Raw genomic sequence first — 22,443 nt, 5'->3', positions numbered from 1 at the left:
CTACTCTCTCATGGAGAGAGAATCTCGGCATCGGTATATTTTCTTCGTTTTCATTGTAACTACTACAAAAGGCTAGCGGCGCAGTTGTAAACCGTTTGCCTTTGATATTATTATTTTAAATGAAACTTGATAAGTGAAAGTTGGAGAACATTAACAACTAATTTGCATGTAATCTAATTCTATATTAATTCAAAATGTAGAATCTAACACACAAAAACATTTATCATATGCTTGTGATTATACTATCATTACACGTGATTTGTAATCATATCATTGTAAAAGTAAAAGTACAAATTCATTTTTATTTTTTTAACTGGAGAGTATTGTTTGAATCTCCCATTTCTATACATGCTTCTGTTGAAATCATAATATCTTCCTTTATTTGTGAATGCAGTCCAACAGATCCCATTGTCGATTAATCTCAAGATGTTTGGCGTATGACCGGGTTGTCCATGATGCCTCCGGTAAATTCTTGCTTTCTATTTATTTATCCTTAGGGAATGCAGTTGCTAAGGCTATGTGAGCATTTACGTAAGTTATTAACAATTAAAGTGAGGAAGTCTATTTTGAGCTCTCTAAACCAAATAACTTTGTATATGCTATTTTTTTTGTTTTATTTTATTACCTGTTAAGTTTTGTAACGCCCATATTTCTTATTCCAAATAAGTATTATTATTTACAAAATTCGGGCATGACCCGTTCGTATAATGAACAATTCCCTGTAAGAACTTAAACATGACGCAGCGGAAAATATGAGCCCAAAAATTTTCTTTCTTATTTAGACCCATTACTTATTTAAAAGCTCAAATACAAATGATAAACATTTACAAAAAAGGGATTAACAATAACCACATTAAAGTAACACTTCAAGACAATACATAAATCGGACTATGTGGTCGTTCTTCCCGTACAATCTTTAATTTGGGGCTCGATCAATGCATGCTTATCTTCGATAGTAGTGGTAGAGATACCTGCAATACCTGTGAACATCACATACAACTTAACCATTAGTCATTGACAACGTTATACAACATGATTCTCATATAATCTAATAGTGAATAACATTTAACAATTAAACTTCGATTTATTTAACTATCCTCTCGTATTTTCTTATTCAGAGTTCGACTTCGAAACTTCAAGAACCCGGTGTTCATATACCTGCAATGCATTTCAATCTTAAACACACCATTAGCAATCATTAATGCTCGAACATAATGAAACCATTCCGTACCATTCCTTTATACATTTATATCATTTCGCATTCACAAACGTATACATTCCTAATTTTTACGTGCATTCATAGCAACCACTTTCTACTTACATATATTATTTTTTTTTTATTTTCAGCCCCTTCACCCGGCCGGGTCGGGTTAACCACCCGGCCGTGTCAACTAACCATATATTTTTCACAGAACCTTCACCCGGCCGTGTCAGCTCACCACCCGGCCGTGTCAGCTCTGCACTTTCCCAGCCATTAATTCTTACCGAAACGAACATAACTCTCTCATTTTTGATCCGTTTTACCCGATTCTTTTTCCTACGCGCAAGTAATTTAATTACGGATCCGTTTATCACTTCGGGTAGCATCAAAATCTGATTTATAAGCAAACGGCTTATAAACCCCTTTATACATTATTTGACCCGTCTAATCCTACTAGTTTACTTTCATTATAAACAACTCCTTTGTTATACTAAAATAATACTTACCTCAATACTTCTCATTCATTACATGATTCTTGCATATTTTTCTACACATAAATATTAAATACTACGTACATACTAAGAAGTGAATTAGAATCACTTACATCGTGCGTCCGAGTTGTGCATAGCTTCTTTATTTACCCTTGATCCGTTAGCCTTCCATTCTTGAGTCCATGTCAATTGGGATTTCTATCATTTCAAGTCATTACGTCCATATCATAGTTAGTATGCATGTTCGTTCATATCACATCCATTCCTAGCTCTTAGCTACATAGACTTTCATTAGTCAAGCTTATCATGCATATGACATGAACCGACAACCACAATATTCAACATTCACTCACTCAAATTTATTATCATACGTACGTACACATAATTGTTCTAACACTTGTAGTATCGTCATACACATTTCATATTCATGTTATGTGGTACATACAACTACATGATTACTTGATTTTATATTCGATGTTCACAAGATCAATTTTACATATAGTAACGCTTTAAACACACCTTAACAACTGTAAACATTCACCGGAAGCAATATTTAGTGTTTAGTAAATCGGTGACTAGAAAAACATATGTTTTAAGTCCATAAAACACATTATTTTCATTGCTGCATTTTTCACGCAGCAGCTGTTCGGGGTCACTTTTCCCCTTTTTAATCACATAATCTGACTTCGACCTAAAATCACACCATACTCAAACTATCAAACAAACATTCATCGCATACAACATGCTACATAAATTTTTGAACAAGAATTCGACATAGGTGTTATACCCATGTCGCCACTTTCGTTAGCCCAAGTGGGTTTCATCTACAAACCTCAATTAACACCAAAATCTTGATAAATTCACAGTCCATATGATAATTCTAACATATATTGTGCTCGATTTCATAAAATTTCATGAATTGATCATAACCTAATTCATACAAAAATCATCAAATCCAAAATTACCACTTACCATGTGTTTTACAGAGTTGAACAATCAAGAATCTTGTTCATGCAAGTTTGATTTCAGCCAGAATCCATCCAATTTGGTTGATTAGGGTTTGAGAAGGGGTTTCCCCCTTCTTTCTCTTCTCTGGTCGAACACCCATCTACGCCCAGGTGTGGGTGTGGGGTTTTTAATTTTATTTTTATATATTTTATCTTTTCACTCATTCAAAACTAACCCCTCATGTTTGTCACTTAATCATAATTGACCCAATTTCATTTCCTTTCTTGTTTTGCTAGGCATTTAACTAGGTTTAATAACCTAGTTATTACATTTCCTTCTTTTAAACGCGTTAAAATACTGGCAACTAAGTAATTCGAATTTTGGGGCGTTACAAGTTTATTTACTATAATATTATTGTCACTTTTTTTTGCTCATTGTAAGTGCCATAAAATCTTCCAACTTGTGTTGCTTTTTGTGCTATGATGGAAATTAGTAGCCTGACTAAGGCATCACCGTGAGTGTAAATTCGGAAAAGAACTTCTCCAATCGGTTGTGGAATTACTTTTAATGCGTTCTGGTGCGTAACTTAAGGCTGTAAAAGACATGGCTATCATGATGTGGACAAAGGGTATGTGGTTATTTTAATGCATGCTGGTGTTATACAATTCTACAAAGATTGGCTAGAACTTTCTTTGTCTTTTTCCCTTTTCTAAATATGGCCTAATGCTAAACTTATCACTTATGAATTAGGTATGTGATAGTCGATGAAGCTCACAGGTATAAGGAGGCATTTGGATGCCATGCGGGTCTTTTTTAAGGAGGCTACGCCGGTTCAGTGATCTTGAGTGTTTCCATTTTTCCATTTGTAATGCTAGGTGTTAAACGATGCATCAACAAATCCGTATGAATTCAGTATTAATATGTTTATGATATTAATATTTATTTTGTTTGTATTCATGTATTTCAATTATTTGGTGTACCCTCTATCATTTCCGTTAATATTTCAACATATATATTATTAAAATATTTACGTCAACAATGTTAAAGTAGTTATTTTTCTTATTATCCACCCGTATAACACACGGGTACTTAGACTAGTGCTTTTATAAAAGAATTGTCAAAGACTATAACTATTAATTAATGATCACGTGTCCTCTTCCAACGAAAACTTGACTCATTGGAGAGTTAATTTCCAAAATCGTCCCTTGGGCAGGTTTATCATTTCCGTATAAAATGACACTTTTGTATCAAATTGTCTACAACGTTTATAACTTTTTGTCATTTTCATCTAAACCATTAACTTAGTTTATTTTTCTGTTAAGTTGAGGATATTTGGATGAAACTGGCAAATATAAAACCACATGGACGATTTTGTATCAAATTGTCCCCAACGTTTATAATGTATATTCTTTTTTATTATATATGTAACAAAAATATTTAAATAAAAGAAATTAAAAAGGGTTTGAGTAAATTGCCAAAATCGTCCCTGTGGTTTTATATTTGTCAGTTTCATCCAAATATCCTCAATTTAACAGAAAAAATAAACTAAGTTAGTGGTTTGGATGAAATATGGCAAAAAGTTACAAATGTTGGGGGCAATTTGTTACAAAAGTGTCATTTTAGACGAAAATGACAAACGTGCCTAAACCTCAGGGACGATTTTGGCAATTAACTCTTTATTGGAGCATTGCATTAATGTATATGGTTTCAACTCCGAAATTGAGTATCGCATTGTTGTGTTATCGATTATCTAATAGGCACATGACTACACGAGGTGTACACTTTATACGGGCCATGCGAACAAACAAGTGAGTTTTCCATTTCGTTTTGACTTTTGTGTAAGCCATATTTATATTTTAAAAAATATGATTCTAATGAGTTTTAAATCAATAAATGATATATAAAATAGAGTTTCCTTTTTAATAAATTTTAATTTAATACATATACTTCTGTTTTAGTGTATTTTATGAGACCATCCGTAATCGGGCGTTTTTCATCAAAATAATTGCCCAAACACGCCCGATCACACCCCGGTGCCGCCCCCTAGGCGTTTTCCGGCGTTACTTGCGAAAAAAGGGACGTTGGCGTGATTTGAAACATGCCGTAACTTGATTTCTTTGCCCAATATGACCTTGCCATATGTGTATACTTAGTTTTAATTAAGAAAGCAAAAGAAATTAGTTTTAATTAGATTTTGGCAATGGTTTTTCTTGAAGTTTAAGTTGCAGGTGGTTGTTGTGGGTGAAAGGAAGAAGAAGGTGATTTTTCATTTCAGTCCCTGCATTTTGATTGTATTTAAAAAAAAATTAAACTTCAAAAGTCCTTAAAAAAGGATTTTGCATTTCCGTCCCTAAAGTTTTAATTAGTTTTAATTAGATTTTGGCAATGTAATTTTTTTTTACTTTTTTCTGTTTTTTTTTTTTAATTTCTAGTATTGTATTTTTTTTTAATTTAATGAAGTATTTTAAGTTTTTAATTAAAAAAACATAATTGTGTAATGATTGGAAGGGACGTTATTGGGCATTATTCCCACTACGGCATTTTTGCAATAACGCCCAATAATGCTCCCATGCTGACTGGACTGCCACATGGCAGAAAGCGCCCCAGGGTGGAGGCATTATTCATCTAACGACTACGCATGGTCTGATATTCATATTAATTACTTATAAGTACCTTTCTAATCATCCTTCTAACACACACTTAATACAAATTTATATGATATTAACTTTTTGTAGATAAAAGGATTATCGACACGTATTAGAAAGTCAACTAAAATAATTTGGAATCTCACATCTTACACACTGATAATACGAATTGAGTTCAAAATAAGAACCATACTTCATTAATTAAGCGAGTTGATATTTGTTATTTTACTTTATACTTTGTATGCAATAAAGTTATAATATATAATATCTTATTGTACACTACATTGCAAAATAGTGTACAATAAGAACCATACTTCATTAATTAACGCTGTAACACATATAAAACAAATGTGTGGCATACAAATAAGATATCGGAGCTCGTTCAAAGCTTTCCCTTCATGTTTCCATTGTAGATTAATTTGGTAAGCTTGAGAATATGAGTATACAAATAAGTACATGTACCATTATTTATGAACCATTTATTTAATTACAATATACAAACAAGTTTGAACATTTTTTTCTGTTTGATTTACACTTGGAAATAATTAGAAAACGAAAATGATTTCAAGCAACGAAGAGAGCTAGAGTCAAATGGGCTTGTAGCTAAAGTCCAGTAGAGAAACTATATATACTTAAAAGAGTAGAGAGCCCAATTTCTGATTTAAATAGGAAGGGTTGCTTGTAGTGGTTCACAAAAAAGCCCGTATTTAGAATCGGATCCAGAAATTAAAACCCAGAATTGTTTTTTTTTTTTTTCTTGTTTATTCTATACGGCTATACCTGTAACTGATCCCAATCATACCTGTAGGGTATATATATTGAGCTCAATACTTGTACCTGATTTATACTCATAAATACCCGAATACCCTATACCTGATACCGGTATCTTTTTATCCAATAGAATACCCGGATTTTTGGAGTATATTTTTATGTTTTTTACAACTTTTATATTTAAATTTTTTATAAAGTGCATATTATAAGGTATATTATCAGTAATTAAGTGAATTTATATTATTGTAATATACTTTAATTACTTTTAGAAATTACAAACCAGAGTTAATTTTTATATAAAATAATATAAAAAGCTTTTTTCTAAACAGAGGGTATTAATGCCCGCTTATATAGTCGGGTTTTTCTCCTCAATTCAGGTACCCAAACTCTATCCGGTTTCTCTCAATACCCGATATTCCAATACCTGAATCCAGAACCAAGTGTTAGAAAAACCGGAATTGTGCAGTACCTCTAGTTGCTTGTATCATGGTTGATTTTATATTATATTTACTTATTTAAGACATTATTATATTATATTATATTATATTATATTATATTATATTATATTATACTATACTACATCTTAAATTACAAAGTCGGTGATTGTCTTTTTCCTCACTATCAGCCAGCATTCTCCTTTTTCCCCCTTTCAGCTACGCGTGTATAACCTATGTTTTCTCCTTAACATGTGTGCTCTGCTCTTGAAGCTTTCTTCTTTCAGAACTACCGAAGATTTAGAGAAGTATCAGATGCAACCCTAGAATTGAACCTGCAGATTTTCAAATCGACTATCAGATTTGTCGTTCAGGTCAGTACTGCTGCTTGCCTTCCTTTTAGTTTATAGGCTAGGGTTTCTTATTTGTGTATTGCCTTGGCCAGATGTAATAGTGTCATCCTTTGTTTTAAGAGATGGAGATCAGTCTTGAAGTTCTGGAGATCGGAACTTGGTCTTCTGGATATTAGCAAATTATATGTGATATATCTTCATTTTGCTTTGTATTTAATTTTATATACCACGAAGAATTGTTCTTAGTTTATGATGTATTGATGATTGTTTTATGATTCTTCGAGAAGATTTATGAAATTCTTTTTTGGTCTAAACTCATGTCACCAATTTCTGTCAATTGTGATGGTTGCTAAGCATTAATGTAGAGACTTAAGGCACAAATTTCCAATTAGAGAGGCACGTTTTAATTCTAATAGTGTTAGAAGCCTATGTGAATGTGGAAAATTTATGTTACAAAAAATAATTCCTTTGAATATTCCGAGCATCAATAGAAGGGATTAACTATCTAAATTTGACTTAAACATGCTTTAATAAGGCGTCTTTGGAGACTAGAACAAATCTGATAACAGAATGATCTCTTATGCTTATTCCATTGTAGATATGTCTCTTTAGAAGAGGTCTATGTTCATAATTTCATAAGGTTGTTAATAGTGCCAACTACTCAATATGAATTATAGAGACCAATGTTTATAGGTAATCAAAAGAGTTGAAAAGTTTCAATCCCGAGAGACATGTTTTTTTAATATTTGAGAGTATAAATTCATGCCAGTGAAGAAATCCGATGCGGTTCCGAAACCGGACATAGCCCCCGTGTTCTGAACCGCTACCGGTACTTCGGTACCGCAATTCCCGAAAACCGGGTACCGCTACCGGTTCTGAATATACCCATTACGATTCAGAATTGGTATGGTACTGCTATTTTTGTGTAGCAACCGGTAAATACCGGTCCCGAATATCTCCCTGTCATGCGACAAGAATTTAATGAAAATGGTCAGAAGTTCTTTATATTGAACACTTTAGGCACCATTGTTAGCTTACTTTTAGAGTTTTAGTTGCTTACAGTGTGAATATGATATTATGATATATCAGTTGTACGTCAACTTGCAACATTCTTCTACCGGTACCGGTACCGAATATACCTGTTACGATTCGGAATCATTACGGTAAATACCGGTTTCTTCGAGCGATTTGCCCCAAGGTTCGGGGGCTAAAAACGTGAATAACAATCCTAATGCATTGACTACACCCAAAATGATGAGGGTGTACTAGATTCCGATACCGGTAGGATAATCGGCGTCAGTCTTTTTCGGGTCTACGCTTTACGAAGCGTAGAGGAACCCGTAGGCCCCGACGATGGTGCCAGCTTTTCCGGCTGCAGTGGAGATACCGTGGCAGGTGGAACAGATTCTTGCGGGGAAGATTTTGTCTGGCACCATGAAAGTGGTGGAGTTAGGGCGAAAGTTGGCGAAAAAGAATGTTAAGGAGTACATGACTACGAAGCCGATACGGTTCTCCTCCATTTAGCATTACATGTTTATTAACATTTGTTGTATGGACCCAAAGAAGGCATTTTAGTTATTGGTTTGATTAGTTTGCTGTAAATTTGTTGTCCTTTGTTGTCTCATCATTTTGTTTTACCAAGGGCCCATCAGAAGCCATATGGAAGATATCATGCATGCTACTTCCATATGGGGGATTCTTCACATTCATACTTGCCGAAAAAGAGGCTAACCATATACCTTTGAGTGGCCCCCATATTTGAAAAAGATACCATAGTTTCCCAGGTTTGTCATGATCTGACTCATTAACTAACTTTACCCCCTTATAAATGGGTTAAATCGAAGTGTTGGTATCTCATACGGTCAAATTGGTTGACTTGCTTCCCAGGTCTATAGTTAATGCACACAACCTTCTGAATCTTTTTCCTTAAAAAGATAACTATTTTAATGATATTGTTTTAGAAGAAAAATACAAATGCACAAAAAAAGTATTTGCGGGTCAATACAACCTGAACCAGACGGTCGCGGAATCAGCCGCCTGATCTGCAAGATCCCAGATATCTTGCAGCCGCACATGACTAAATCTATGTTTTATCTGCTTCTTCCATTGAACAACGTGACATCTATGTCGACCCAAATATTCTGCGGCCACCCCAGTAATCTTGAGCTGCCCGCAGCGTCCCTAGACAACAATGGTGTCTAACTCTTCGCCTTTGGTTTTATGGTAATGATATATTGCTCAAAAGATACATTTATATATATTGTTTTTAATTGCTCTATATGTCTATAGGGGATGGTTCAAATGAAAACCACTTTTATTGTGAAAACTCGAAAACTAACTAAAAAAACCTAAAAAAACCTAAAAAACATACAATTTTTTTTTTACAATTTTTTTAGAAAAATCGCTACTTTTTATATATGGAAAAAAATTTCAAAAAAAAAAAATTTTTTTTTGGTTGTACTGCACATGTGCACTAATACGGAAAGCCTAAACCACTTAACCCACTCCCCACCGACACCCCCAAAAACCTAAACCCCCACCCCCCCCCCCCCAAAACCTAAATTCACCCTCCCACCAAAAGCCTAACCCCCCCCCCCAAAACCTAAACCCCCCACCCTCCCGAAAACCTAAAACTAAACCCTAAACATAAACCCGAAAAAAACCTAACCCCCCCCCCCACCCCCACCCCCCAAAAACCTAAACCCCCCTCCCCCCCCCCCCCCCCCACACCCAAAAACCTAATCCTAATCCTAAACCTCCAAAAAAACTAACCCTAAAAGCTAAACTAGAATCAAAAAACTAATTTTAAGCATGTAATGCACATTGTAGTACATGTTATATTGCACATGTGCACTACTATAATAATAGTATTGAAAACAAGACGACATCATAAATCTTTTTTTATGTCATAAAAAATATGCTCGAATATACTTGAATGAAAGATAAGAAAATTTTTGATCTTATGGTGCCATTTTTGTTTTAAAATGATAACGTATGGAGAAATGAGAAATGTTTGAAAAGTTATATATTTTTTGTTCCAATTTTACCCCTCCTTCACTAAAAGTCTTCCCTCCCTCCTTTTTAGTGGGTTTTAGTTAGTTTTCTAGTTTTCACAATAACTAGTGGTTTTCATTTGAACCTTCCCCTATGTCTATTACACAATTACTCTTATTTTAGTTGTTGGAATATTTATGCAACCAATTATCACCTAATGTACCCGCGCCGCAACACGCGCGGGCACAGTCCCTAGTTGTTATTATTATTCTACATATTATTATTATTCTACATATTAATTTGAACTTGTAATGAATAGTAAAATAAAAAAAAATCTGTTATTATATTCTTTCTTTTAATTTCCGATTTTACATATATTAAATTATATAATTTTTAATTAATTTAATTCTTATTTAATTTGATCTTTAATCATATAACTCACATTCATTATTATTTCTAGCTAAATATGCGATTGTATTTAATATTTTTTTATTGACGTGTTTGTATAAAAAAATTTTGGGAAAAAGAGTTTTATTTAATATAGTTTTGTGGTGAACCGAACTGATACCCGCATCAGTTCTGCTATTGTTTGTTATTATCGGATCCAATATCGATATTCTTTTTTTATTCTCTATCGACATTGGTACCGTTGTTGTTATTATCAGAACCAGTAAAGGTATTCGTTTTTTGTTGTTTTCAATGTAAAACACATTTATTTGTACATATTATTGACTTTAAACTGAAAGTCGGTACAATAGTGATAGCGTTACGAACCAAACAAGTAACGAGCGAAGTCCCACCACATCGCGCACAAAATATATAAATTTCAAACCCTAATGAATAGTAACATCAGCTTTTAAGATATTATATAAAAAAATTATGTGCCAGTTTCACCCATTATACTTTAAACAATATACGATTCTAACCCATTTTATTTTTATTTAATTTGATTTTTTCTTCGATAACTTGCGTTCATTATCTTTTTATTTTAAAAGATGACTATGCGACTTTGTTTAATATATTTTTCTCGGTGTTCATGTATGAACTTTGTTGAAAAAAACATGACTTTAAATCAAGTGTCAGTATCATACAGATATCGTCAGGAAACCAACTGATACTGATCGATTTCTCGCCGCGTTGCAGGGAAATATCGCTAGTTAATATCAATCATACACGTCTAAATATTTAAATTCCGCCCCTTTTCATTTCATTCAATCCAATTTTAGAATACGGATATTATACTCTTGTTTCCTTTATGCTATCCAATATTTTAAGAGATATATTGTCTTACATTTTATTTCTTATTGCGTCTTATATGTACCACATTATTATACAATACAATCTTATAATACAAGTTAGACAAAGTTAGCAAGTATGCAATGGAACAACAAATCCGAAATTATTGCATTAATCTTGTCACATGTGAAATCCGAATAAAACAGTCCTCCTAGATACTCTTCTCAATTTTCCGAATAACATACAATTAATAGCTAGCCAAAAGCTGGCCTAAAAACAAAACATTACACAAACAAGAGCGGATTTTGTAATTAACCCATCAAAGTAACGTCAATTTTCCTATTTCTAGACACCATTTCATCGTTTCATCTTTTGATATTATAAAGTCCTTTTATACATCTCATGTTATACAAAGACTAAATATCAAATCGGATTATAAAACGTCTATTTTTTTTCATGTCATTCTCACTTTCGCTGAGAAAAGATGAATGTCACATTTCTTTGAAAAGGAAAATCACAATTCTTCAAGGTTATATGATTTGCAAAATATATCGTTGAATAAAACCGAAGTTATTCCTATATAAAATTTATGTTTCTTACGTAAATAAATTATTTTTTTCGATGAAAAATGTTTCACTAATTGGGTAGACATAATAACAATATCTTTAAGAAGTTTATTTTTCAAAAGATAAAACGAGTGTAGACAAGTTTAACCGACACATAATTGGCTAGAGGGCAAAGATTCATCTCTCAAAAGCCATTGCAACTCCATTATACTATTAAAATCAAGTGAACAAAACGTTAAAAACAAACTAAGAACACTTAATTGATCTCATTTATTTGGAATGACAAATCACAAAGATGTGATGGTTGATCCTATGACCACTTCCTCCGGAGGAACATGTTTATGTACATCAGAAAAGTAAACGCGGAGGAGGGTGTGAATCTATACATGGCAAAGGAAATAACAAACTCAAACTAGAAATCGATAATAGGCTCACCAACTGTAAGATTACGTTTGAGAGTCCATGGAATGTCAAATAGCTTTGCGGTCACAAACTTGAAAATTTTATTAACATTGATATTGTAAGATGCACTTGAGAAGAACAAGGTCGCGTTTAAGGCCTTCGCATATGCTCTCGCCTATAAAAGTAAAAGAAATACATAAAAATGCATGTATATGATGATAAAATTTAGATAAAAACTTTGTATTTAGGAGTAAAGGGTGTGAGTTTCGTCTCATGACGTGACTCTTGTGACAAATTCAATATTGGAGGTGGGATAAAGAACATTCTTTTAGAAGCTAGTGAGTGATGAGTGACCCATAACCTTTAATTATAAATGGTCAAAGGTAGTTGCCGCATAATATGACTTAAAGGTTAGATGTCTAGCGTCCCTTTCAAGTTTCAATCATAATGAAAGTTTGAGCAATCTTTAAATGTATTTGAAATAATTTTTTTAGGGTGTATATATTTAAGATGTTGCTTATATATATTTACTTTATATATTATCATCTTTTTGTGTTTTAAATGATTAATTGATTATATTATGAACCCTTGATGTTAAATTAATTTATAAAGTATTATTACTGACATACTAAAGTATTTAAGTCTCTATCAAATATCATTGAGAGACACTTTAGAGAATAAATTCGAGTGTTTCAAATGAAAATTTACTTTTGGCTTCTTTTGGTTGGTTGGATGGACAGATACGAGACATTTCCTTGTAAAATAAATGACACTCTTTTGTTGTGTGATTTTAAGTTTAAAGTCTTAATCAACCCTTTTTTACTAGTCAATTCATATGCATCTTTTGATCAAGTGTTAATAGTTTAAGAATCTATGAAATTTAATTGTTTAACTTTACTCAAATGTTAACTTGTTAATCTAATATGCTACAAAATTTAAAAGTTACTAGTATATTTGTATCTTTTATATTCTTGTTTTAATACTAAAACAACTAAGGCTATACATTTTTTATCTCTCTTATCAAGTCCCTAAACCGTTCATTTTATAACATTTTGAGTTCAACTTTTTAACAGTTGTACTTTTGATTTTGGACTCAAGTGGTTAAACCACCAAAACACACGGACTCAAAACGTTATAAAATGAACGGTTAGTGACTCAGAGCATTAAACTTTTTGATTTTGTACTCAAGTGGCTAAAATCAGTAGAAAACAGGGACTCAAAAAGTAATTTACACTTGTTCAAAACATTTAATGAAGACTTAAACCGATTGACTACATGAGATATGACTCATATGAGCAAGAAAAACAAAAAAGGACTTTATATACGGAGTTAATATTCACACATCCCTTCTCTCTATACATACAAAAATATATATAGAGAGAGAGAGATAGAGTGAAAAAGGATGTGTGAATAAGATTTAGGGATTACCTCGCTTGCGATAGTCCATTGTAAATCCAAGGGAAGCTGGACAAATTCATCAAACTTGCTTCCAACCATCACTAACATTGCTGTCTAATAAATTCAGACAATCAATCAGAAAATCAACTTAGGAAAACAAATATCATAAATTAAGTTAACACCTTTTGTCTTAGTGTGTCACATCTTAATCTCACATGTATTGTAGATAATACTTTACAAAATATATATATATATATTATATGGTATAAATTTTGAATACATATATGGCATAGGTAGAACATAGAAGTAGATTTAATTTTATATTACCTGGTTGTAGTTCCTAGCTTGCTGATGCCAATTAATAACACTAAACAAAAACCAAAATGCACCACTTAGTTATTAACAATTTCAACAAAGTACTTAAAATATAAAGGCATTTTAAACACTCATATTACCTATAGAGCGTACGACGACTTGTTAGGTCAAACATGAAGAATATAGCTATACAGAGTCCTTGCAAGCTGCAGGAATTATATTCTTTGAATCACCATCTACAAAAATCAACATTACTTTTTAGAGAAATAAAATTATCAACAATGTATAATATCTTTTAGCTAAAAAAATGAAAATAATTATTTTTCTATTTTCCAACGGCATTATTCAATGTTTTCTCTATAGCTACACGATACTTCAACAAGAAATATCTTGGAATGTATAATACACTTTTTAAGAAAGTAATGTCAACTTCAAAAAAAGGTGCCTAACCAAAATTTCACGTATAAATAAAAAAGAAAAAAGAAAAATGTGAGTCAAGTTTATATGTTTCCAAAACATTATATAAAATAGATACGTCAACAGAGTGCCGTTTAGTGATTTAGTTTGGGAGAGATGGAGGGACTTTAACGTCTGTGGTATTGTTGTTTAATGTACGTTTTTTCTTTAGGGGCTTCTTGCTGGCCCGTTGTTCTATTTTATGATCTAATAAAATAGTCGCCGTTTGGAAAAAAATAGATACGTGAAATAACTATTTTGGTTATTTATTTTTTACCTAGGTATAACGCGTCTCCACCAGCTTCCCAGATGTTGTAAGAAATTCTAGCTTCTCCAATCCGTAGTGTTTTATCCATATGATTTATTCTTTTAGCTTCTAATTCTTCCTGATTCTTTTCTTTACCAACATATTTTGCCTTCAATGGATAAAAGGGTTAGATCATCAAGTAATGTGTGTCTACGCTTAACAATAAAATGTAGAATAAAGAACCTTAGAAAAACAAAATAAATTGTAAAAATGGGTATTCGATTTAAAGTTTTAAACAGCCATGAATAATGCATAAAAAATGTTTTAATGATTTTAGAAATAAAACCCCCAAAAATTTAAAAGTATGTATTTTAATCCTTGCAGAGGTGATAAAAACCGTTAAAACCGATCGAACCATCCAAATCAAAGCAAATCGAACCGTCAAAATCAAAGCAAGTAGGCCGGTTTGATCGCTTTGAGATAAAAATGGTTCAGTTCACTTGGTTTGACAATCCATAGTGTAATTTGGTGTGTCATTTCTAGAAATCGTAGCACACGGTTCCACTAAAACAAATTTTCAAAACCGACCGACCAGAAGGTTAACAGTTAACACCTCTGTTTTAATAATTTTGGCTCATAAACGGTTTAACCAGGTGTATCGGACGGTTCAACCGGCTGGTTTAAACCGGTTTTAAAACATTGCCTTTAACCCCAATAGAAAAAAAAATCAAGATTTCAAAAAACAGGAAAAAAAAATTCATCTTTCAAAACTTCTAAAATCTGTCAAAAACCTCCCAAAAACTGGAAAAAAAAACCTCAAAGACATTAAAATATTAAAAAAATTCAAGAAAACAAATCTGCAAAACCGAAAAAATACGAACCAAGAAGCTTGTTTTTCCAATTTGTTCATCACCCAACACACAAATCTTCAAAGCAACCAAATCAGAAGCACCTTGATCATCGCCGGAGGATGACGTGGCATCACCGGAAGCAAACCCATCACCGCCACATGCCGACATTTCTCTCGACGGAAGCTGTTGGCACACGGTGGCCATATCAACCGTTGTTATCTCCACCGGAACAGAACGCCGGTGACACGTCGGAATCAGAGGACCGGAACCGGAATTCAACAGTTGCCGGTACCGGATTGATTTACCGATCCAACATACGAGAATTTGGTGCCATAAAGATCGAGCACATCGCCGGAGAAGAGATACCCGCCAGATGATCGTTTTCTTGAGGTTTAATCTCCTCATTTTTCTGCTAATTTGACTCATCTTTTTGAATGTGTAAAATGTTGTTATTTTTTTTCTTCTAAAAGTTTTGATGAAATATTTAGCATGAAGATGAATGGGCGTGTTGTTAACAACTGTCTTTATATCCGTGGAGAGTTGATTTTTTTTTATTGATATTGTTTTATTTTATTTTTTCACTAATAATTTTTCACTAATATTATTAGATTTGGAATTGATAATATAAATAATATACCTTACACACTTTATACTATAAATAATATACGTTTTTAATCCAATAATTTTAATTTGTTCTTATAGTTCCGTTCATTAGTTTTTTTAATATAAAAACTAATTACGTAATTACCTTTTTTCTCTACATTTCAATATATATTTCTTTAAAATGGAGTTGTCTTCGGAATAATGGATGTGGTGATGAATTGGGTGGGTACAAACTAAACAACACCGGTAACGGTGTTATCGAAACCAGTAGTGGTATTTATTTTTATGGTTTTCGATTGACGTAAAACACAACTTTTTTATGGTTTATATCATACAACTTTTGTGTAATAAAACGATTATAAATATTAATTATTAATAAGGATACATGTTCAAGTTTTGATGAATAATGACTTGATATTTTATTTATATTTTTAAGAGTAAATTGCTAAAATCGAAAGATACATTTTCAGTTTCACCCTTATCCATAATTAACATACGCCATTAACCCGATAATTTTATTTTTCTTTTATAATTTTCATTTTCATCCGTTATTTATTATATATAAACTAAATACGCTAACGCATTATAATTTATCTTTTCTCGAAAACTCAATATAAATTTTATTGAAAACGAAGTTGTATTCGAAATAGTAATACGTGACAAACCGAGCCGGTACCGACCGAATAACATCGATACTAGTTTTCGATCGACGTAAAACACGACTTTTTGTGGTTCAACGTCTTTATGTATATTTTTGCCCCTTTAACGACGCAATCGCAACGCGCGGGTCATAGGTCGACTTAATTATTATTTTCTATGTTTTACGTTTTAGTCTTTTTTTTGCGCGTTAACACGCCACAAACAAGCGTGCGTTGTTTAGCATTTTCACTTATATTATTAGTTTTAATTAACTTTGGGGCGTGGGAAATTTAATAAATGGGTTAGGATATAAAAGAAAGTTTATTTAGTTAGGAAGCCTAGAAAGTAATCTTGACCATCCATTTATTTAATCAAGGGCTAATATTAAATGAGTGAAATTGAAGGGAAAAAAAAAGAGGCGCGTAGGTTTGTCTATTGGCATTCTAGTCAATCCAAAGCAATAGTTTCTCTCTCCTCCAATTCCCCTCATTTTTTAAGCGTTAATAACTCTTTCATACGACATTATTTTTTTATAAAAATTGCACCAAAAAACGAGCGTTTTTATCTTTAAAACAAGTATACTATTGCTATATTTTCAAAAAAAAAATCGAAAACCCAGTTGCGTAAAACGCAATGGAAAAAAAACTAAAAAATGACATTTTTCTAAAACGCAATGCACCAAAAACACAAAGAAATGTCTTATTTGTAAAACGCAATGGCCAGAAAACACAAAGAAATGTCTTATTTCTAAAACGCAATAGCCTAAAAACACAAAAGAAATTGTACTTTCTAAAACGCAATGGACTGAAAACACATAAAAATGTGTTTTAGCTAAAACGCAATGCACTAAAAACACAAACAAATGTTTTATTTATAGAACGCAATGGCCAGAAAACACTTAAAATGTCTGTTTTTCTAAAACGCAATGGACTGAAAACACATAAAAATGTGTTTTACCTAAAACACAATGCACAAAAAACACAAAGAAATGTCTTATTTATAAAACGCAATGGCCAGAAAATACTTAAAAATGTCTCATTTCTAAAACGCAATGGCCTAAAAAAACAAAAGAAAAGTGTTCTCTCTAAAACGCAATGGACTGAAAACACCTAAAACGTGTTTTACCTAAAACGCAATGACTAAAAACACTTCAAAAATGTGTTTTTCTAAAACGCAATGGCTAGAAAACACATAAAAATGTCTTAGTTATAAAACGCAATGACATAAAAACACCAAAGGAAGTGTTCTCTCTAAAACGCATTGAACCAGGACAATTTACAGAAAATTAAAAACTGTAAATTTACAGAGGCAAAAACTGTCTACGAATGCAGTTTTCCAGAAGCAAATTTACAGAAAATTAAATTTTCTCATGCATTTTTATTAAAGCAATTTAATCGAAAAAACTGTCTACGAATGCAACTCGACCTCAGGCAGGGGCTATCGCCCCTTGGACCCTGCTACTAGGGGCACTGCCCCCGGACCCCCGTCAAGATCGTAAAACGCAATGACTAAATCAAAAACCCATATTGTAAAAATGAAATTAAAGAATTTCTTACATGGATCGATGCCGATTTCTTCAACGATTGACGAAATTTGAATGATAGAAACACTTATCAGCGATCGAATCGAACGGATCGAGTGATTATCTTCAAAATCACGGGAAAAAACGAGATTTTGAATGAAATTAAACTGAGTTTTCTTAAAAGAAAAAGCTGAAGAACACGTTGATCGGGTGTTTGAATCGTTGATTGATAACGAAAATCGCACTATAATGTAGTGATTATTAAGATAGTAAATGAAGAAAAGGTTGAAGATGGTGGGTTTTAAAAATGGTGGGTTTTAAAGTTACTGGGAGAAGAAGAAAGAAGAAAGGATACGATTGATTAAAATACCCTTTCTATTTATTTTAAATTTTGCCACATGTTATAATCCTATTACTTACTATCGTTCCTATCCAAAATAAACTTACTATTTAATCATCACCCTTTAATAAATAACAATAAATTCTAACAACCATTTAGATCGGTGACGATGACCGTGTATTGGGGACACTTGGCGGTTTTTTAGGAGGGCAAAGATCCGGTGAATCAACGGAGTGAACAAAAATCTAAGTATATCTTTGTAAATGTAGCTGAAGATGTTCTGTTTTTCAGAATAATTAATATTGATTCTATTAATTTAAGTAGTATTTTTTTCTTTTGTAAATGTAGCTGAAGATGTTCTGTTTTTCAAATAAATAATATTGATTTTATTTATTTAAGTAGTATTTTTTTTTTCTTTATGTGTTATACATACTCCAAAAAGGAGTTCTTTCATGATTTAATTTTTGTTTTTTCATATGAATTTTTAATAGTTTTTCAAATACGACACGAAGGGAGTGATACATTGATGTATGGGACTATAAGTTAAAAGCTAAAATAAGTAATTTGTAAATTATATGTGATGGGAACATCTGGGATAAGAATTACGTACGAGGCGTGAATTATTCATTGAAACAATTTATATAAGATTTTACTTTGATGGTAAATTAAAAGACGAGTTATTACGACAATGACTTTGGTTTAATGGAATCAAGTTGTATCTAAATCAAGTAACCGAGAGATAAGCCGAATGAGTGAGTTAAACCTAGCAAATAGTAACTTCCACTTGAGTTAATAATATCATGAGTCGAACTTGCTCGACTCAATATGAGTTGAAACCTTATCTCGTAATCACCTTGACCCAACTCGAGTTTCGATGAGCTGACTTAGTTTTCTGAAATTGATGATTTTGTATGTTTATATTTATATAATTCTTAAAGGCCCCCCTTATTCCCACACCCCCTAGATCTTATTTTCACATCCCTAGTGTATACGGGCCGTATACAAAATATACGGCCCGTATAGAATGTTTTTGAATAGGAAAATGCGCAGAGAATGTTTTTTTTTATTTTATTATATACGGCCGTATATAGTTATACGAGCCGTATACAAGTGTATACGATTTATAAAAAGTATACGGCTCAATGGATTTATTTCTGAGATTTTATGTTTACCAAATGTATACGGGCCGTATAACTGTATACGGGCCGTATAGATTGATGTTTTTCAATTATCACGTTTTTCCCGTAAAAACACCATCATTCTAGGGTTTCTAAACTCTTCATCACCTTTAAACAACGTTGATCGGAACACGCCGCTTAAATCGGAGCACAAGTAGAGTAACGTTACTGATCAGTCCGTTGATCAAGTAACTAGCAGAAGAACCCGACACAAACAAGTTCTCCACAGTTTGTTATTCAGATCTCTATTCGGTCATCTTTCCAAACTACAACACACGATAACTTTAAACTTTATAGTGTGTGATTTGACCAGGAAATGATTGGAGGTGATTGCTACTTTTAATAAGTTGTCATAGTTGTCAAATTCGATTTCAACAAATCTTTTCCTTTTCCTTCAATTTCTAGAACATTCTCCGTAACATGAAGACGTGTCGGGTTCTTCTACTAGTGTATTTTAATGAAGTATTGAAGATTGAATGTGCAAACCTAACCGTTTTTTACTACGGAAACGGTGGCTATGCGAAATACAAGCCGCAATCTTTTGTGACTATGGGATACACAAGTTTTCTTTTTGAGCTTGATGGATGTCCGTCATCTCAGTTGAGGCGGGCATTGTTTAAATCTGAATATAAGTAGATGTTACGTGTAACTTCATTAAACCAAGAACAAAGCCTATTTTGAAACACATGTGTTCGTATCAGCGTTGTTTATCACCCTGTGTGAGCATTGGAAACCCGACAAATAGTCTTGACAACTGTGACAGCTTATCTATCTGTGTGTGTCACATCCATCCTGTTATAGCAATCGATATGATTAATTTTACAGAATTTTTTCTAATTAGCGTTGTTAACTACCAAAAGAATGCATACACAAATAGTTCTAGTGGACGAAGCAAAGAGACCGTTGTGTATATGAATCACGTTTTTTTTCTAATTAGCGTTGTTAACTACCTAGAAATTGATATGGTGAGTTGGTAATCAAAATCAAGATGTCAGACAACGTGCCTTTCGAGATCCAAGAGGAAATAATCAAACGACTTCCAGTAAAATCACTGATTCGATTCCAATCAGTCTCCAAATCATGGAAAGCTATTGTTGTTATTGTGCCTATCTCGGTTGTTTAGTACTTTCGTGATAATAAAACAAGAAATAATCAAATGGCTTCCAGTAAAATCACTGATTCGATTCCTATCAGTCTCCAAATCATGGAAAGCTGTTGTTGTTATTGTGCCTATCTCGGTCGTTCAGTACTTTTGTGATGATAAAACAAGCAGACATTGATTTTGCCAAGATTGAAGGAAAGAATCTGGTCATAAGCGTTGTGGATTCTCAGCGTTATTCGAATGTAAGTGGATCGGGTTCTGCTAGTTATTCGGAATGTTTCGAATCATCACAGAAGACATGTCGGGTTCAACTCTCCTATATCAACATACTCTTCCCCAGACGCTTAGTTGTTACGAATGACAACTTGAGGGGTCTAGTTAACTTTCAGATTCAGATTCAATTCAGGAAGCAGATGATTGGAGCGCAGGAATCAATGCAAAACCCTCACCCTCAAAATCAACCAGAAACCAAAGGAAAAAGGGCAGATAATGGCTGATGGTTCTTCGTTGAGGAAACCAAACGTAGACGGAAATGATATGCCTGGTAACCGGAAGAGAAAAAACCCTAGTGCATATTCAATCTTCAGTGCTTCATTAAAATTACAACACACGATAAAATGCTTGGAACTCACCTGATAACAAATAATCAGTTCAAACTTTCAACAATCGACATCTGGTCCTTGTTTTTCCACATCATTCTGTCACTTTGTGTGTTGACGAAGCTGACAAACACATTGGTATTTTCTCAAAATGTGCAAACTTGAAGAATCTCACTTCATTGTGTATGTGCTTGTGCTGTAGAAACCGGTGATGAATTTGTGTATCTAAATCAGGTTCTCTGCTGTAACAACTGACACTAAAATCCATAATTAGGATGGTAATTAGCTATTAAGGAAACCCTAATTAAGAAACCCAAGTAAATCTGCACTAACCCTAAAATTTCCAGAACAATCAGAATCAGGATCAGGGCCCCTAAAACTCAGGGGGGGATAAACCCTAGCCAACGATTATCCTCATAACTATTTGTAAAATTCGAAAATTTAAAAACTGCCGACACAGCAAGCCTAGTTACACACGTAGCTACCCTATGAACATAGGTTACCACTCGCGTAGCGCGACACCTATAGGGGGTACCCCTCGCGCTACGCGACGGTGTCAAATTTCGGGTATAAATAGAGGGGGTTGGGACTTGAATTCTGTCTTTGGAACGACGTAAATCCGAGTTACGTAGATCAAGTTATCACAGAAACAGTCCAACACACACACACAATTATCGAAACGCTGCCGCAATCAGGATAATAACTCGATCGCTATTACGATTCAACGTCCGATCGATTATAACTATCCAACGATAGTCCAGGTGCTGCTCAATTGAGCTTGTACTTTGATTATTCGTCGTGATTTCGACTTGAATATTAGAGTGCTGTTCGAATTCGGACTATGCTCTGTTATTCGTTGTGAATCCGATTGAATTATCGAGTATTGCACTGATTAATCGCTGTGAAGGTTTAATCTCGTGAATTGACGTAACTGCTATTAAGTTACCTACCTAGTTGTGTGCACTAGGTTACAAGGATAAATCAATAGGCTAAGCTCTGCCTGTATAAATCTGCAATATATCAAGGCTTATCTGTAGACTAAACTTTGGCCGTATGAAACTGCATGATTATAATGTGAGTCATTCTCTTTTCTCACAGTTTGTGAGTCATTTCTCTTTTATAAACTCTTTTCTCACAGTTTGTGAGTCATTC

The 22,443-nt window shown here is 33.2% G+C and overlaps 2 long non-coding RNA genes and 1 pseudogene across 3 annotated transcripts; 1 reads left to right on the top strand and 2 right to left on the bottom strand.

The window, feature by feature from the left end:
- Positions 1-649: 649 nt before the first annotated feature.
- Positions 650-2,815, bottom strand: LOC110916042. 2 transcript variants are annotated; one of them, XR_002579440.2, is made up of 3 exons: positions 2,665-2,815; positions 1,806-1,890; positions 650-980 (listed from the first exon to the last, which is right to left on the bottom strand). It is a non-coding gene; the product is annotated as an uncharacterized LOC110916042 (long non-coding RNA). The 2 variants fall into 2 exon arrangements; XR_002579441.2 differs by lacking the exon at positions 650-980 and adding an exon at positions 1,064-1,158.
- A 3,842-nt stretch (positions 2,816-6,657) lies between these two features.
- Positions 6,658-7,157, top strand: LOC110916126. Its single transcript, XR_002579511.2, has 2 exons — positions 6,658-6,864; positions 6,936-7,157. It is a non-coding gene; the product is annotated as an uncharacterized LOC110916126 (long non-coding RNA).
- Positions 7,158-11,879: 4,722 nt separating this feature from the next.
- On the bottom strand, positions 11,880-15,792 carry LOC110917220 (annotated as a pseudogene).
- Positions 15,793-22,443: the final 6,651 nt, after the last annotated feature.

The sequence above is a fragment of the Helianthus annuus genome, chromosome 16, assembly GCF_002127325.2.
Source record: "Helianthus annuus cultivar XRQ/B chromosome 16, HanXRQr2.0-SUNRISE, whole genome shotgun sequence".
Lineage (NCBI taxonomy): Eukaryota > Viridiplantae > Streptophyta > Magnoliopsida > Asterales > Asteraceae > Helianthus > Helianthus annuus.
Note: the sequence above shows the minus strand (reverse complement) of the source record. Positions and strands in the feature narration are given on the sequence as shown.